The sequence below is a fragment of the Ambystoma mexicanum genome, chromosome 4q (assembly GCF_040938575.1).
Source record: "Ambystoma mexicanum isolate Mex_15411 chromosome 4q, UKY_AmexF1_1, whole genome shotgun sequence".
Taxonomy (NCBI): Eukaryota; Metazoa; Chordata; class Amphibia; order Caudata; family Ambystomatidae; genus Ambystoma; species Ambystoma mexicanum.
Genome location: NC_090928.1, coordinates 615,017,069 through 615,032,513, shown reverse-complemented (window position 1 = coordinate 615,032,513; position 15,445 = coordinate 615,017,069).

Sequence of the window (15,445 nt, the reverse complement as noted above, 5' to 3'; positions counted from 1 at the left end):
AACAAGTCATGTTCATATCTGTAACGAGCGCCACGATGCCCATGGGCTGCCTGTGCGCTTAACAAATGCGAATAAATAAATAAATAAATAAATAAATAAATAAATAAATACACCGCTGTTGCTTTTACTTTACATAATCATTGGGTCATTGGGAGAGAAAAAAATCTGTACCGGATAAAACAAAAACACAATGATAGCTACGTGAGTGTAAGGGTGACAGCATGTTTGTTTGAAGTATGTTGTAACTGGGGGAATGCAAGAAATAGTTAGATACCTGTTGGCATATTATAACTACATTAGAAGTAAGAAGATGTTTTGTCATGTAACAATTCAGATAGCGTATTTGAAGTGCTTTGCAATGCAGGGTATTTTTGAAGTAGTTAGATACATTTTGGCGTATTCTAACTAGATTGACTTTGAAAATTGTTCTTGCAGCTTCATGGATGTAGTTAGATACCTGCTGGCATATTTTAACTGTTAATTGTGCTATAGTTTAGTGGCTAAATTTGGGTTTAAGGAACATTAAATAGGCATTTGTTAAATGTACTGTTAACCTATGTTTTGAAGTAACAGTGGCATCATTACATTGAAATCAATGACTTTTTTTCACATATGCAGTGTAGTGCCCTTAGGTAGTTGTGTCACCGGCGTGTGAAGGTTTTCTTTTCAAGAGATACTTGGGCCATGTGTGAAGCCTGTAAGCTTACAGTTATTTTTGGTACCATCTGCATTGTACCTTAGAAGCATTAGTATGACATATTGGCTATGTGAGTTTATTGTCTGAATTTCCAAAAGGGCTTAATATGCTATAATTTGCACTCTGAAGAAGCTGGTGAAATGGAATGGATTCACAATTTGGTATGGATACATATAGAAATAGTTCATTAGGTATGTGGTCTTGTGAAACATATTTGCAGAGAGTGCATGTATGTTTCTACGTGTATGAAATCTGGAAGAGGTCATTTATAGGGATATTTTCGGTTTCCAGTAAGTACATTAGGAATTCTTGTGGATCTTCTTGTGTGTGTTGGTAAATTTTACCATTCCAGCACAGTAGTCAAATTCTTGCCTTGTACCTGAGACACTGTAAGTGTTGTCAGGATTATTTGTGGCATTTATGTGAAGGACGAGCATTTGCAAACACAACTGGTCTGAGCCGTTTAAGTAAATGTTGTAAACAATTGGTGGCAATTGAAAGAGAAGATTAATTGTCACATTAGCATAACAATTTGCTCCAGTTGTGTTTGTGAATTTAAATGGACCAGAGAGTCTGTTTGTGGATCGTTAGATGCGCCTGCAGATGTTTGTGGAGAAGCAAAATTTGTGTCTTTCTTTTCTGATGGACATGACTTTGACTTTGTACTACATAGTTTTGTGGTTGCATTGTATGATGCAGGAGTTGTTTTTTGTTTTTTTAGTCGTATTGTTGGGAAATCTGCTACAGCTTCTGTTTCCATTTGTCTTTTAAAAGGTTTCTTTTTTTGAGGTACTGGGTACATATTTAGATGGGGGTGTATACTGCCCATAGCCCATTGTATTCGAGGATGCAAGGAATGTCAGCTTTGACTTTGTTTGTATCAAAGTTAAATAGGAATAGACCATTGAGTGTATGCTGATGTGAAAGTGCTACGTAACTCATACCTTCTTTAAACGCTCTGCTGCCAATGTCAATCAATGCTTGATCTAGGGATAGACCTTGTGATTTGTGAATAGTGACAGCATATGCAAGAGACAGATACAATTTCTGTCTGCGTACCTACATGTCTTCGAAAAGAAGGAAACATCCCATTGTTTGGACAATTTGTTTAACCTCTGCAAGTTTGTCAAAGTGGATATTGACAAACTGAATATTGTTGTCATGTGGATATGTCTGGAAGCCAACAACTGTGCCAATTGCTACATTCACTAAGCCTTGTTCTACGTCAAGGTTATGTTTTAGAATTACTCTGCAGTTTAAACAGAAAGTTAATATTTTCTCCAATCCAGCTTTTTGGAGATACATTTTTCTAAGCAATTAAGTCGTGCTGCTGCTTGACACATAGGAAGTGTGATGCCATGCACTTCAAGTTAGTCTGTGCTGATATGCAGTATAGGTTGCATTTCTTTTTTCAACATTGTTTCATGGAATTGACTACAGCTTGCAAGTGTTGGCATTAAGGAGATACATTTCATATTTTGCTGTGTCAATTGTTCCATGACATCAGGAGCAGATGGGTTTTGCCCATAAAGCTCATGGATTAGACTACTATTTAAGATGGAGTTTGCATCTTTAGTAAACAGCACAGTTCTAATGCTTTTTTTAAAATGTTGGCAGACTGGCACATGTTTTGAGTTAGTTCTTTGTAGTTAAAATGTTGCCAGAGATTTACATTTCTAACGCTGCTGAGAGCATTACGGCATCCTTTGTGTCCTAATGTTTTGAAAATATGTTGCCCTTTCACAGGCGCCAACTGTAGGAGGTCCCCGAAAAACAATAACATGTTTTCCTCCAAATAGGTCCTCCTAGTTGGTTTTTAGGACTCCTTGCATTCTCAGATGAACTAAAGCCAACATGAAGTTGGACACCATGCTTACTTTATCTATCAGGAACACTTTAATTTGTTTTAGAATTCTGCTGCCTATGCTGACAATTTGTAGTATTCGGATTTGTTCTGGCGTTCAACAGGGAGGACTAGTAGTTGCTGTAAAGTGACACCACCTTTGTTGTAAGCAGCAAAACCTTTTGGGACTGTTACTCCTGCCAAAAGGTTGTTTGTTAAGTTTTGTAGAAATGTGGTGATTATTTTAATTAGGAATGTGTTGCCAGAACCAGCTTCACCATTTATATACAGGAGCAGAGGTTTAACATGCTTAAATGTACAGGTTTTAATCTCATGTCGAAAACCATGATCAATTTCTTGAGTGATTTCCAAATAAATGGTAAATTCTTAATCATTTAGCTGAGATTCCAGAACTGACAAGTTTTCCTCAGATTGTATATGTTGATACATGGTATTTTCTACCTCAGCCATGGCTATTTCTGCTTCATTTAGAATCAGTGATTCTCCAAGTGGGTCTTGGCTTCCTGAAAGGGAAGGTCGACTGCCTTCAGGAGTGTCTTTGTGTAGTTGAGCTTCAATTTCTTCCTCTTGTTGGCCTTCATTGTCCAACATTTCTTTGTATTTTTTTAAATTGTTGTTTGATATACTGCTTTCATTTGCTTTAAATGCAGCTTCAAATGAGTCATAGTCACCTGTTAATTTGTTTTATTTTCTCCAAGGTTTGAAAAATTGGAGTAGCACCATGCAATGCAGTTCTCTATTTTGTGCAGTTTTTAATGATGATGCTACATGATTAATTAGACTGGGTTTAGTTAGCTTCACTAGGCTTCCTTCAAAAGTTGAAACTGAATATTTTCTAGTTGTCTCATTTGGTGTGACATTGTTTTTGTAGGTTTAGTTTTGGCCAATGTCATAGAGAAACATGTTTTCCACAGTAATTCTTCTGTTTGGGTAGTATGTGTCAAGAAAATTGTTTTTAAATTGTCCTGGATGTTGGGATAATTTGTGGCTATGTTTTGTAGCTTTTGGTAGGATTTTAGTACTCTTTTTCGGGATGGGGCTGGTCCAAGGTTCAGCCAAACAATGTGCTCAGATTTTCCATATAAGGCTGTAACTCTTTCACGGTCTGCAGCTTCGTAGGACCCACATTCTCTATGGGATAGCATTTTTATCCAAAAGCTGTACAATTTCTGTGATAGTGTTTTGTCAGATGATATGCCATCCTACAGGTCCTTTTGCTCTGTTTTCTCAGCTTTGGTGAGATGGGATGTGACATAATTAGCAACTGCAGTGGAATTGTCTGCAATGTATTATATGTCTATGTTTGCATTCCACAAGAGGGCAATGATTGCATTGTAATCATTAATGTACTTGGAAGCTAACTCCCTTCTAATGTTGAATGTATTTTAGGGGATTTGTCTTTTGCGCTGTGTCTAACAGAAGACATCAAGCTATTTACTTGTCCTTTTTTGTACACTGGACTAGGGAAGCCAAAGTGACATTTGGTATAGTGTTTCACTTTGTTTTTATGTCTATATCAGCAGTATTTGCTACATTTAAGTTTTTGGAACCGTAACACTTGTGTATGTAGATCAGTTTGTGTAGTTTCTGAAGGGATGTCACGGGTAATGTAATTTTCAATAAATTGTAAAACAGTGGCGTCAGAATCCTGACCAAATTTTTGGAGCATCTTTTATCCAGAAAAGCATGTGGATGTGTGGTGATCCTCTGGATTGATATTCTTTTCTACAAAAGAAGTGTTGTACTTATCCAGGCGGAGGGGTAGTTTTATTGCAGATAAAATGCATGGCTATGAAGAGATGGTGAAACTACCTTGATACATTTACAGGGTCAAGAGAAAAGAGTTCTCCGGATGTTTTAATGTCTTTCATCTTTATTTTGGTTTGCAGTGTAAGAAGTCAAGTAAGTCATCCCATGCGTATTCTGCACAACTTAAAGTAACAGACCACGTAGGTCGGCCTAGGTTCCTTAACATACAACATACATCAGCGTGACATCCAAATCAGTATTCATTTGTACCACGCATGTTTGTCAAGAGATTTGCGATACTTGACTGCAAAACCTCATTGTTGTCTTTCATATTTTTAAGCAATTGGGTAGTGGCATATATGTTTAAAAAGTTAGAGCTTGTTTTTAATGTGTGTGCAACTCCATGCTATAGAGTTGCTAGTTCACGTTCAAAGAGGAAGTGGAAATTGTATTTGATATTTTGCCTGAATCTGGGGTCTTCAGAATACATTCGTAAAGAGCGATATTGTGATGCACTAATTTGTGTGGACCTTTCATCACATTGTCCTCCTTTTCCTGTAGAAAAGAGTAGAGGAATAGAACATGCTTCTACACTTTTTAGCAATGTGCTCATTGGGGATCATTTGGCTTGATGTATTTGATATGTTTCTAATGCATCATCATTTGTGTTTTTGGAGTGCAATGGGTGAATTGTATACTGGTCTAAGATGTTGGCTGTTGTAACAGGATCTACACGTTCAAATTGCCCAGTTTCTGGTGAATCTTGACTAGTGTGGGTGGTTTCTCTTAAATGTTCCTCTATGTTTATATCTTTGAGTACTCATTGTTCTTTTTTAGATATTGTAGGACTTGTCTAACTTTGTGTAAGTCGACTAGTTGTTGTCAAATGTTTTTGTCTTTTGTTGGCACACCATTAACTAGTGACCACAAATATGATGGGTGGAAGGTTTTGAATGAATCTGAACCACTGTCATTCCTCTGGGCAACCTTCCACACCACAGTTTTTTAGCCTGTCTGCGCCATTGCAAAAGGGGTCAGCCATACGCAAATCAGTCAGGTCTCCTTTGGGGGTGGGGCCAAGCCTGATTTGCCAATGGTCTTTCCCCTTCTGTAATGGCTTGGCAGGTGAAGAACGGTGGTCTGGAGGGTTGTCCAGAGCAATGCCAGAGGATAACATTCATTCTAAACCTTCCAGCTATCACCTCTTTTGTTTTGCTATTGTCACCCCGAGTGGGACGGGTATGCCCAGACATGGGTCCTGTGCCTGCTGGGCCTAGAAACCCAAGCTACTCCTCACTGATGACTCCCAACAAGGCTGAAACATGTCTGGGGATGCTTGTGGTCTCATGCAGAAGGGATGTGACCTAGCAGTTCGGGCTGGACTACCCCTTTGGGGGTGGGGCCAAGCCTGATTTGCCCATGGTATTTCCCCTTCTGTAACGGCTTGGCAGGTGAAGAACGATGGTCTGGAGGGTTGCCCAGAGTAATGCCAGAGGTTAAGATTAATTCTAAACCTTCCAGCCATCACCTCTTTTGTTTTACTATTGTCACCCTGAGTGGGACGGGTATGCCCAGACGTGTGTCCCGTGCCTGCTGGGCCTAGAGACCCAAGCTACTCCTCACTGATGACTCCCAACAAGGCTGAAACATGTCTGGGGATGCTTGTGGTCTCATGCAGAAGGGATGTGACCTAGCAGTTCAGGCTGGATTACCCCTTTGAGGGTGGGGCCAAGCCTGATTTACCTATGGTCTTTCTCCTTCTGTAATGGCTTGGCAGGTGAAGAACCATGGTCTGGAGGGTTGCCCAGAGCAATGCCAGAGGTTAAGATTAATTCTAAACCTTCCACCCATCACCTCTTTTGTTTTGCTATTGTCACCCCGAGTGGGACAGGTAAACCCAGACGTGGGTCCCGTGCCTGCTGGGCCTAGAAACCAAAGTTACTCCTCACTGATGACGCCCAACAAGGCTGAAACATGTCTGGGAATGCTTGTGGTCTCATGCAGAAGGGATGTGACCTAGCAGTTCGGGCTGGACTACCCCTTTGGGGATGGGGCCAAGCTTGATTTGCCTATGGTTTTTCCCCTTCTGTAATGGCTTGGCAGGTTAAGAACGATGGTCTGGAGGGTTGCCCAGAGCAATGCCAGAGGTTAAGATCCATTCTAAACCTTCCAGCCATCACCTCTTTTGTTTTGCTATTGTCACCCCGAGTGGGACGGGTATGCCCAGAAATAGGTCCTGTGCCTGCTGGGCCTAGAGCCCCAAGCTACTCCTCACTGATGACGCCCAACAAGGCTGAAAAATGTCTGGGGATGCTTGTGGTCTCATGCAAAAGGGATGTAACCTCACAGTTCGGGCTGCACTACCCCTTTGGGGGTGGGGTCAAGCCTGATTTTCCTATGGTCTTTCCCCTTTTGTAATAGCTTGGCAGGTGAAGAATGATTTTCTGGAGGGTTGCCCAGAGAAATGCCAGAGGTTAAGATTCATTCTAAACCTTCCAGCCATCACCTCTTTTGTTTTGCTGTTGTCACCCCGAGTGGGACGGGTATGCCCAGATGTGGGTCCAGTGCCTGCTGGGCAGAGTGACCCAAGCTACTCCTCACTGATGACGCACAACAAGTCTGAAACATGTCTGGGGATGCTTGTGGTCTTGTTCAGAAGGGATGTGACCTAGCAGTTCTGGCTGGACTACCCTTTTGGGGGTGGGGCCAAGCCTGATTTGCTTATGGTCTTTCCCCTTCTGCAATGGCTTGGCAGGTGAAAAACGATGATCTGGAGGGTTCCCAGAGCAATGCCAGAGGTTAAGATTCATTCTAAACCTTCCAGCCATCACCTATTTTCTTTTGCTATTGTCACCCCGAGTGGGACGGGTATGCCCAGATGTGGGTCCAGTGCCTGCTGGGCAGAGTGATCCAAGCTACTCCTCACTGATGACGCACAACAAGGCTGAAACATGTCTGGGGATGCTTGTGTTCTCGTGCAGAAGGAATGTGACTTAGCAGTTCGGGCTGGACTACCTCTTTGGGGTTGGGGCCAAGCCTGATTTGCCTATGGTCTTTCCCCTTCTGTAATGGGTTGGCAGGTGAAGAACGATGGTTTGGAGGGTTGCCCAGAGAAATGCCAGAGGTTAGGATTCATTGTAAACCTTCCAGCCATCAGCTATTTTGTTTTGCCACACCATTAACTCGTACAATCATAGCTTGTTTTTTTGTCGGTTTTAGTCCTAGAGTTTGAACATTTTCATTTAGATCCAATGGTAAATACAATACTTTGCCATGGATGCCCTTTAGTAGCTTGGATGGAGGTAATTTGGCTGATTTTGTTTGAAGGTGTATTATAGCTTGAAATGGGTTCACTATTTGTATTATAATGCTCTCATACAAGTTAAGCTGTTGGAGAGCTTTCAGAAGTGGAAATTTGTGTTAGCACGTGATGGCATTTGGTTATTGTCAAGCTTTGTGTTGCAATGCGTGCACACTCTTGAGGGGTTAGTTATTCTGTATTTAGCTTCTGCTGTTAGATATAAAGCTGATTTAAACCATTGGGATTCTTCATCGTGTTCTATTTTGTAGGCTAGATCTACTATTTTTGTGCTCTTCTTATAAAAGGTTCTGCGGCAACAGACCCATTTTTGTCTGATATTTCAGCAGATGTGTTTTGAAACTTAGCTATTTCTTTTTTGTATGTCCTTTTTAGGAGCTTGGTGTTCATGAGGATTTCGGTAGAACTTCTAAGTCACCTTCAGTTCCAAAGGATTTACATTGGATGTGGTGTATTTCTTCAAGGAGTTATTTGGCTGTTCCATGCAGGAAAATGCTATTTACATTTTCTAGTTGTAGAGCAGGACTTTTTGCATTGTATAGTCGATGCACACAATTCTCTATAGAAGAGTGGTATGTCGCTAACATTTTGATGTGGTGGAAAGGGCTTTTTCAAGCAGTTCCTGAAATGCAGGCTAATGAATGTCCTGACAGACCAGTGTGGCTGTACACTGGACAGGAGTCTATGTTTTATAAAGTTTTGCTTTATTTTTGTCTTTTAGTTTCATATAGTGATTGAGGAATTGTCATTTTTTTGGATTGCTTTACCATGACTACGTTAACACTGGTCTATAGAGGATTGAGTTTGTGAGTAGGTATACTTTTCTTTGTACATCATTTGTAACTTTTTTTTTTTTGCAAGAGGGGACTTGCCTTCTTTAGTCAGGGTTGTTTTAGTTTTGTTGAGTGAGGCTACTAGCTCTTTTGTTTTAAGGTTTTCTATAAATTGTTTTAGAGTTGGATGACTATGTGATGTACGTTTAGTCTTATCTGTTCTAGTTTTTCTTTCTTTTCCACAGAGTTGCTGTTTAGTAGGCATTTTGTTGTGTCTATTGGGAAAAGAGAAATGTTAAATTGGGAAGCAATGTATATGCATGTATGGTGCATGGGTATGTGGGTGTGATTGTAGCGATAGAGTACTGTTTGATTGTGAGGTGGTATATTAAGTGTGGTTGGAAAGGTTGTGGGAATACGAGTGTACAGAGGTGTGAACCCTTATGGTGCTTTTAATTTAGGACACACATTGTACGATGGATGGGATGGAGAATAACCCTTACACCAAATAATAGGAAAGACTCAGGAAGTTCTCAAAATGTCTCTGTTTTATTCTCAGTTATCTAAAACAGAGACTCTAAAACAGAGAGTTACAACGGACATCAACGAACGTCGCACGGCATAGTCTCAAAGTATTTCCTAAAAAAGCCTTCTTATATAACAAAAATGTGTCATACGTGACGTCATACTACGTGGGAAACTAAGAAAACCTACGTGAGATTGTGGTTGGTTCAAAGGGAATATCTTAGTATACCTTCTATAAGGGATTGGATTGTGATTGGGTCTCTACAGTCAGGTGGTCAATGTATGCCCTCCCCTAACGCAAGTCATCGTCAACAGTTATTAAGTACACAGCATATCATTGGCTCTCAAACTATAAGGCCCTTTGTTACATGGCCATCTACAATTGGTTGGCACACGTGTACCCTTCTGGAACATTTGATTCACTAGCAACATGGAAGCTGGTACCCCAGGTGCTGGTGGGTGGATTTGACCGTACCTCCCCACCCAATTAGCCCATAATTTCTCATCACTCATGCCTTCTACTCTGGCATTCAGATTGTCTTCGAATTTGGCCTTGTAGTAGCTTTTCTTCTCTGGGAATGTAAGGGGGTGTGAGCATGTTCTTTATCAAGGTTCAAGTCTGCATGCGCCCTTCTATTTCCATCCTTGACTCACGTCACAGGAGACTGTGAATCGGCCCATATTATAGCATTTAAATGCCTTGAATAAAGAAACTTGGCACTCATGGTGTTCTCTCTTTGCAACTTAACAAGGAATGCCTCTGTGTTTCACATTCACTGTTCTTGAAGGACTGATAACCAGTTTTTGCTGCTTTAGCGTTTGACACCAGGCCAAACAGCGTTTCTTTGGTCCATCTTTCAGCTTCGGCTTATTTCACACACACATAGCTCTCAGTCCTCCTTTCTCCACGGGTTGAGCTTACTAAGGTTGTGACATTGAATATCCAGATTATTTATATATATTGGTGGCACCAGCCTTCAGTCTATTCACTAAGTATAGCCAGTCTTTACGATTACTTAATCTACTTGTGTTACAGCATATGTACAGTTATAAACGGCTTGCATTTCCTGCAGTGCTTCTTCACACGTGTAATCTTCATTCTGCACATGAAAGTCTTCTCGATTCTTTACTTCGCGATTAGGTTCTATAAGCTCTATACATTTTTTTTCTTCGGTCATCCTTCTCAGTGCGTCACCCTCATTTCTTATGACATCACCAGCCTTTCCTTTCCTATCTTCACACTTCTTCGGGGATCTCCCTCAGGAGACCATCATCTCTTTGTGAACAAATCATATAGGGTTTCCTCAGTGGATAATTTGTCTCAAAGACTCTTTTTGGGATAGACACCATTACTGGTGGAGCACATGTCGCAATTTCTGGTTTCCAACATAGGGGCGGGACTTCCAGCAGAGGCATTCAGCTGCTCCTCTACAGGTGTGATGGTGTTGAGTTAGTGAGGAAGGCAGTGGTAGTGCGATGGAAATCTGTATGGTGATTGTGCTGTTTTTATGCACACAGTGGGTGTTGCAATGGTGGTGCATAGATGGGAATCAGCAGGAGTGTGTATGGTGCAATATAATGGGCTAGAGTGAAATAAATGTTGGTTTGACAAAAATCAGTCTGGGATAATATATATAGTGGCACTGTATTGCTATGGTCCCTTAATGTACGTACTTTGTCGGATGCAAAGGGTATTCATTTTTTGGTTCTTGACTGCAGAGGTGTGCTTCTTTCTTGTAATTGTAAAATAAACTTAGTAGGCATATGTGCTAATGGTGAAGTACTGTTAGGAAGGAAGGGTTACATTTGTAATGGATGGAGGAGTGGTAGGGAACAAGTTAATAAAATTGGTGGACGGTTAAAAATGGTTGCTTTTAGTAGCATTTTCTTGAAATTTAAGAAATGTGTGTGTGCATTTGCTGAAGCTTTGTAACAATTTGTAAAAGCAAATAAAAATTGATGGAAAATATTTGCAGTACACTTTAAATGGCAGTTTGTGAGTATAGGTTTTATCTATTAGGAGTCTATGAATACTTGCCAACATGATGCATTATAATCCGTCTGTGTCTATGTAGTCATAGAGATTTTGTTTGCGTTATTGGACTTGTAGTTTCTCTTTTACCATTATAAATGTTGGAGTATAAGTCACAGAATGTAGAGAAAAAAGTAGGACTGCATAAGCAGCTGAAGATTGTAATGGGTTCTGTTGAGAAGTATACATGTACTGTTCATATGTTAAACTGGCACACACTGAGCACCAATTACAAATGGTGTAAAAATCAATCTTTCCTGCTTTTGCTATGTTTCATGCAAAAGTGACACACTGCTGCTGGAAATGGAGATATGCATTTTTTTTACCTTTCTTAAAAAGGCACCCAAACAAATATTTAGACATGCTCAGCATTCCGTATGTTTATTTGGAATACATATCACAGTTTTAAATAGTGACATTTAGTTGTGTTTTTTCTTTTGCATTCTTTGACTTGTAGATTCAATTTTATCATGGGTGAAGTCAATTGGAACTGAGAGAAAACAAAGGAAAAAAGAAAGACTTAAGAAGCACCTATACATTGGAATGGGCGATATTGCGATGTAAGCATGTGCTGCCAAAATATTAAAATATGAGACACTAAGTGGCATTTCAAAATGGTGTACAGGTCTATTTTATCTGGTGTTCCCTTATTTTCTGGAAAAGTGACACAGTGCTGCTGTACATGCACATATGCATTTTTTATCTTTCATGAAAATGCTTATAAAAAGGAAACATTTAGAAATGCAGAGCATTGCAATTGTTTGCTGCCTCATGTGAGCTGGTGACGAATGCAGCATTACATGGCATTTCCTAGAGTTGTTGAAAAAAATACACTATCGTTATTGCAAAGCTTATTACAGGGTAAGTAGCAGGAACCCGGTATATACGCATTTTTGCTATACTATGGGAGTGCCATACTCTTATGGCTTTTACACTATTTGTTGCTGTGACCATTGCCACAGAAGTACAAATAAATGAAGTATCCTGTGAAGAAACCTGTATCCTGATTATGGTTTTGGAATCACTATGGAGAGTGCCACTTGTTATGACAGGTGAAGAGAATCAATGACAAGAAAGAATATAATTATATATATATATATATATATATATATATATATATATATATATATATATATATTTGTGAAAGAGTTTGTTTTAAATATAAGCATACCTGTACTGTACTGAATCTGGAAATAGAAATCTTGGACAGTTGCACAGTGGTTTATGATGCAGATGTATTTCATTAACCGGAGATATGTACTCTGAGAGTTCAAGTGTACATATCAAGTGTTGAAGAGAGGTGACAGGGTTAGGTGTAGAGGTTCTGGATGTGATTGGTGGATGGATGTGTGACTCAATGAAAGGAGCCAATGAGGGAGTTTAAAGAACATGGAAGTGGAAAGGGTAGAAGGGCTGCCCTCTGCAAGCGGGACTGCAGACACTGTGGCAGTCCATGGACGGCCCGTGCCACATCCGGTTTTGTAGATGCCTGACATGGAAAGGGGACTGTGGGAAGTAGCCAATCAGGTGTGCTGGCCGTGGTGTACAGGAAGAGAGGGTAGTAGGCATTTTGTTTGCGAAAGTTGTGAGAGCAGTGATAATGTCTATGGCAATGCGTTTGAGAAAGCAGAGTGTGTGGATTGTGTGGGACTCTTCAATTCAGTGTTTGAAGGTATATGCTGATAATCAGGGCATCCTTGTACATATTGGATTGGCAGAAGTGGAAGTTTCCTGGCATGCAGTTTGTGGCTCAAACTGGGCAAGCTTGCTTTCATTTTGTAAGAGTATGGCTCACTTCAAATATCCAGATATTGTGATTGTCCATTGTGGAGTGGACAGTTTGGGGGTTTGTGACTCGTGTCTTTCCAAGTTGCCCTGAAGAATTGTTTTAAAAGCCTAACGCAACTGTTTCCTGCTGCTTAGATTATTTTGTCGGAAATCAATCCAGAGATGCACATGGAGTTGCATTGGAGAGACATTTATAGTCCTCAAATTGAACAATCAAGGCAGATTGTCACGAAAGGTGTATCTGCTTTTTTGTATGCTTCAGGAATGTCATCTTTTGAAAATGTAAATATCAATTCTCAGGGTTTGAATTTATTTTGACCAGATGGAATTCACTTCACAGATGTCGGAAATGCAATTTTCCTTTATAATGTAAGAGATGCATTTTTGAGGTTCTTGTAAAGAAAAAAACATAAAAGCAAAAAAAAAGTAAAAAAGGTGTTTATTTACAAACCCCCAAAAAACAAAAAAATGTTATTTTCAGAGTCACCACTAAATATATTAAATAACTTACAATGTGTTTAATTTCCCTTCCCTCCTCATTCAATTGGACGATCTGTCCGCAGACACTGCGGTGGTCCACAGATGGCACGTGCCACAAGCTGGTCTTTTGATGCTGCCTGACATGGAAAGGGGACTGCAGAGGCCATGGACAGTGGAGGTGTCTGCCAACACTAGGGGATTAGCCAATCAAGTTTTCTGGGTGTGGTGTACAGGAAGAGAGGGTAGCACACGTTTTGTTAGTAGGAGTTGTGAGAAGATTGAACATGGCAATGACAATGTCTTTCATCAGGCAGAGTTTTTGGATTTTGGTGAAATCTTGGGTCCATTGCGTGAAGGTGTGTACTGAACATTGTTGAATAGCCAAACATTTTGGATTTCCTGAATTGGAAGTATTCTGTTATGGAGTGTGTGGCATGAAGTGGATGGACTTGCCTCCATTTTGTACAAATATGGTTCAACTGAAGCATCCAGACATTATTATTATTCATTGTGGTGGGGACAACTTGGGGAACGTGACTGGAATCTCATTGTAGTTTGCAATGAAGGAAACATTGGGAAAGTTGAAGAAAATGTTCCCTAATTCCAATTTTATTTTCACTTTCCCAGAGACAAATGTGGATGCATTCCACTTCATTTGGTCCGCAAATGAAAAAAGTGACGCGGATTGTCAATAAAGCTGTGTTTGCTATTGTTCTTGATGTTGGCATGACATTGTTGCATGATGAGAACATTAAATGTGATAGTTCCAACATTTTCTAGTGAGATGGAGTTCATCTAACTGATGTGGTTAATCTGATATTTTGGGGAAAACATTCAAAATGCTTTAAATCAGTTTCTATGAAAGTGAGACGAAATAATGAAAATCAGTGAAATGTTTTCTTAGCTCACTTTGTAAAACCAAACATTAAAAAAATATATAAAAGCCTAAAACCCCAGAAAACTGTTCTTTTAAAAGCCACCTTTTATGAGCACAAAGCAATTGCACTTATTGCAAGTGTACCATGCTAGGAATTGTCTTGATGTCCGCTGGTTACCGTGCTGTCCGTGGTTGCCTGTGTTTGTATTACTCACTTCTACTTTTTTCACTGTGAAATTTAACTCCAGGGCATTTTTCCTTAGGAAAGGCAAGGTAGGGGAGGCAAGGAGGGAAGGGGCACTAATGACAGGGACAATGGGGCAGGTGAAAGAGGAAGATGTTGGGTGGGCTTTAATCAGGTAGGTGGCAGTGCTTCTCATGCTCCTTGATCAAAGCCTCAAAAGCACTCCAAAACTGCTGCCTCGTACAGATCGGTGCTTTACAGTACAAGCATAGCACTGTGACCCTTGAAAGGTTAGGATCAACAGCATGTTATATGGCCTGAAAAACCACCACTGGGATCCTCTACCCCAAAGGAGTATCTTTTGTGGTGAGAGGAACAGGTGAAGATGATAGGGTGCAGGAAGTGAACCTGCTCTTAACTAAGAAAGGTATTGCCTTTCTCAGAGCACTCTGGCGGACCGATTTGGTGCGGCACCTCATGGAAATAGTCCCACAGGAATAAACATTACCAACAGTGGTGAAAAATGTCCACACCCAGGATTCACTCCAAGTACTGGTGGCAGGGACTTCCTTCACTTGATCCTCTTCTTCTTCTTCATCCTCCTCTGTATCACCACACCTGTTCCCCTATTGAGGCCCACTAGGTTGTTGAGGTGATGGTGGTGGTGGGGGTGCTTTGGAAGCAAAGATGGCTGTAGGAGAAGCCATTGCAGTAGGGTTTTTGAGATTTGGAAAGCAGGTGTTCTCCAGAAGCTCTCTCCTAGACAGTCAGATTTAAAATGAGACAAAGTAATGGTCCCTTTAGAGGAACTGTCCATGGACAGTCATGCTGTTCGGGGACTCATATGTCAAAATTAGGCATTGGAAAGTTGTAAAAAGATGGCAGATCAACGTAGAATGTGCCTGCAAGCTGTGTAAGGGTAATGTTTCTGCCTGAAACACCCTAGATTGGACAGTCACATGGTCCACAGACTCATAATGAGACTTTTAAAAAAACAAGGGAATACCACACAAGAATAAAGACAAGATTTGTAGTAAAACAAATATATTCATTTAAGAAAGGGATGGTGTATCAGAAAGGGGGAAAATACATGGGAGAATTAGGTATTTGTGTAGAATAATCATGAGGGGAGGAAGGGACTGACGCTTCAACAAATC